The sequence below is a fragment of the Marmota marmota genome, unplaced genomic scaffold, assembly GCF_001458135.2.
Source record: "Marmota marmota marmota unplaced genomic scaffold, marMar, whole genome shotgun sequence".
In the NCBI taxonomy this organism is placed as follows: domain Eukaryota; kingdom Metazoa; phylum Chordata; class Mammalia; order Rodentia; family Sciuridae; genus Marmota; species Marmota marmota.
The window spans coordinates 9,019,776-9,024,166 of NW_026000093.1; the positions used below are offsets into that span (position 1 = coordinate 9,019,776).

Genomic DNA, 4,391 nt, shown 5'->3' on the forward strand with positions numbered 1-4,391 from the left:
TGAATTTGACCCAGTTAAGAGTGCAAACAAAAACTCTCCTGGGGATTCTGGAAATGATTTCCCTCATTTGATAGAAGAGAGTGGAGAAATGAGGCAGTTCCTTTTTCTTTTCTTCTTTCTCCCTTTGAGTACCTGTGTGTGAGCACTTGATGTCTATAAAGAAGCAAGCCTTAGTGTGAAAATCCACATGCTGAGGATCCTGGGTGAAAGACTGGAGACCATAGAGTCCTTGGAGGTGATGTAGCAAATCAGTTTAACCCTGGGACTCCATGCCTCCATATTCTACTAAATAAATGACATTTGAAGCCTTGTTGTATACAATTGCCATTACCTCCTGAGGAATTCAACCTAATGAATGAACTGTTGTCCATAGCTTTTGGTAGGCCCCAGAACAATTTATTCTAGCTACTTAAGTATAAGTTTGTGTCAAAAACCTGCAAGTTCTAAGACAGTGCATTTGTTTACCCCAGAAGTTAATATGGCTTGCTGATGTTCCACTAAAGAAGAAAAAAATATATGGCATAGCCATTGAGAGATTGTTTTTCGTGTTTGGTGTGTTCTTGATATGGAAATTAAATTAATTTGGAAGTCCCCTTTGAATGGGCAATTTGGAGATAATATTTAAACATTAAAAAGATATATGTGTACTAAAAAAGCAAAATTAAACATAAATGAGATCTGATATCCTCTCTGAGTACATTTTTCACTTTTATTCTCTACGCTAGTTGATTTATTAAGGCTTTTTGGCTGTGAGCTTATCATACTGCAATCTTCCCCAGGAAAAAGCAATTTAAAGGTGGTTGTGGCTGAAGGCGCATTATGATGGTGGGAAATCAAATAGCACGCTGACTTTCATTTAAGATTGTCAACTTGATGGATAGAATGGTGTTGACTTAAAACAGACAAGACCTGATAAAGATGTTCAACTCCCCACAGGTGGAAGGCATGTGAAATGACAGTTAAATAAAAGATTTTATTGCTGTGTCCTAGAAACAATACGTTTTGCTGCTTTTGAGCATAAAGAAATAATCTGAGTTCTATAGTCTTTCAAACCAAAACCTCTTTAAATAATGTCCATTTTGATTAACTTTGAGATCATATATGCACATATTTTCTTCTTTTTACTTTGGTAGGAATTTTATTTCTTAGCCAAAGTTTTCTACTTAATTTGTTGTGGAAAAAGAATATGCCTTTTCCTGTTAACCCATTTTATTTTCTCACTTGGGATAAAATCTTAATCCTGTGTGATTAACCTTGTACTCTGATTTTTCTCACATAGTGCTTAGGCAGGTCCTGATAATCACTGACTGAACATTATTTATTCATCACATATATGGATTTCTTAATCGGTCATGAGATACCAAAGAATTGTAAAACACATATATAATTAAAATTTTGAAACTCTATCTTAAGTATCTTGAAGGAGTAGTCTGTGGATCCTGATCTGGTTTTAAGGGTCATGGAGAACTTTTCTAAGTTAGCAAATTTTGAGTCGAAACTTGAAAAAGAAAATTTGACACTTATTTAACATGTATGTTTAATATACATACAATGTAAAAATGTACATATTATTTTTATCCAGTGTTGTTTTCTCACTTGGTAATTCAATCTTGGGTTTAGAAAACTCAAGTGATTTTTCCTCTGGAGAGAACTGACCTGAAATTCAGATATATGGAGAATCAACACCCTCCCAGTGAGGTTAGGAAGGTGATCATCTAAGTATTCCAGAAGTGGCCCAGAAAAATCAAGAAGTAAAGGGAAAGCTCAAATGGCAAGTGTTGGGCTGGCATCCATGAAAATAAAATCAGGTTATTAATCTTATATAGACAGGACTCAATTTTATTTTCATCTCCTTTTATTCAATCTTTGAGAATCACAGAATCTCTGAATAGGAATAAGAGCTGTGATCAAAGAATCATCACACACAGCCCTTAGCAGAGGTGCATCTACCTGGTGTGAAGCACACCTAGATATTTAGAGAGCAGTTTTACAAGGAAGGACTGAGACATTTTTATCAGGTACCATATTTGTAGATTTTCACAGCTCTTTTATCATTGGAGGATTTGTGAAAAGATGTTTTAAGTGATACAACATGATTCAAGTTTAAGGAATGAATCCTACAGATTTACCAGAAATGAGAGTCAAACATCTAAACTAATAATTTCCACAATCTCTAAATGTATTTATTTAACCGTATCTTATCTCCCTCCATCCCTTATTCTGCTTATCTTTCTTCCCTTACAAATAAAATAAAAATCGCATAGTCCTATTGAATTCTTAACATGCACCAAACTGAATATAGAGGAGGGATAAACAAGGAACATTTACTTCTTTAAAGGAGGCACTTTCCAGAGGAAGAATGAACAAGTTGTTATTTGCAAAAATAATATTGAAACAGACTAAATAAGCCTGTGGATGGAAGTTGGAAGAGTTTTATGAGATCATAGAAGATGGGCTTCACATAAACAAGTCAGAAATGATGAAAGAAAACATTGGGTGATTTGCACCAACAGACTCTCCAGGACATAACATGGTTCAACGTATGATTTTTCAGCTTTATGATGATGTAAAACTGATATGCACTTAGAGGAACTCAAACTTTAAATTTTGAATTTTGATCTTTTCCTGGTCGGTGATATGCAGTATGACAGTCCCTTCAGAGGCTAGGTAGTGGTAGTGTGTGGCAGCTTCCAGTCGGCCAGTTGATCCTGAGGGGAACACAACATACTGTTTAGTGCACTATTTTGGCAAGTCTAGGATGTTCAGTAGGTTAGGAATATTGAATGCATTTCACCTTATGATATTTTCAACTTATCATGGATTTATTGGAACACACCTCCACTATCAATGGAGGAAAATATATATATGTACACCAATAAGTATTACATAGTTGATATCTATATCTTTTTTTCCCCCGCAGAAGCTAGTACTTTTTATTGACAGAATCAATAGAATATTCGTGGTAGTATGACAGAGTTGGTCACAATATCCTTCCAAAACAACTTCTAACATTCTAATTAGACCTACACAAACATGATTCCTTTTCGTTCTTTTAACTTTGTATTACATATGTGGAGGGGTTTCTACATTCAAACAATTTCACTCACACCATCTCTATTTACTCAGTTTTTGAGGACTCAAGCTTGGTCCAAATTTGTGAAAAGATAATAGGCTAAAAGAAAAACCAATCAACTAAAGGAAGCTGTTGGACTCAGTCAAGAATGGCTTAATATTATTCATTTTCTTCACTGAACATCTTACTTAAGTGCTTTATTAGAGCCATTAGCTCAGTGTTCCCACCATGTGCTTCAATTTGTTTACAGGCTTTAGATTCAAGCTCTTTGAGAGTATTCCAAGTATATTCAAAAGAACCTACATCCTTGAGATAATGTACATAATATTTTTTTTTAATATCTGAGTTTTCTGCAGCCATAAGATGTTCTGCACCTGGGTGCTTTCAGGCCTTGACCAAATAGCATGAATAATAAGGAAGGAGAATTTTCCCTCTGTTAGATCTTCACAAAACCTTTTTTTTTTGTTTTCACTATATTCTTTGGAGTGCAGATTAGCATAATCATGTCTAATTTTAAAAAGAACCCAAGTGTATTACATAATGGCTTTAAATCTTCTTTGTATTCAGAGAAAAACTACATGAGACCTACTACTAATCCCAACAGTCCACCTGTCTTTTTCAGCACCATAGCTTGACATTCTCCTTCAGTGGGACAAGTGTAATTATCCCTCCAGTACATATCCAGGCCTTGTCCCTGATGGAGTTCCAAAAGCTGGGGGGTGAAAGTTTCACTGCCTCTGGATGATGAGTTAAGACTTTCTCATCAAGTCTATATGCCAAGGAAATATACATAATTGGCAGAATTGATGACAGATGGAATTCCATAGAAGCTGTGTGCCACTGGAAAGCCACATTGGAGTTTTGAGCTGTCTTTGATATCCTCAATGAGTAAACTGGCATATGCAACATTTCTGCCACTTCAGTGTTAATCTGTAATTTGTCTTCTAGAACTTTCAGCCAATGATTAAATGCCTGTGAAAGTTTGGTTCTCACTTGTTTACCTGGTAACTGAAGTAAGCACTTGCAGGGCTCCAGAATAATTCTCTGGACAGTTTCTTGAGTCTTCTCCATTGTTTCTAAATTTCAAAGTTGATGATGCCATGTTGATTTCACGACTTTATGCCTTAGGCAGCAGTACTCAACATCTGCATCCCACTCCGTAGTTTAGACCAAGACTCTTCCCAGAGCCTTCATAAATCCCTTCTCCTACTTCATCACTAAACTCTCTGCTCTCACCTGCTGTGGTGGCACACACCTGTAATCCCAGCAGCTCAGGAGGCTGAGGCAGGGGGATCGCCAGTTCAAAGACAGCTTCAGC

At 36.2% G+C, this 4,391-nt stretch overlaps 1 pseudogene; it reads right to left on the bottom strand.

Annotated features, from left to right (window-relative positions):
- Positions 1-3,217: 3,217 nt before the first annotated feature.
- On the bottom strand, positions 3,218-4,164 carry LOC107142335 (annotated as a pseudogene).
- Positions 4,165-4,391: the final 227 nt, after the last annotated feature.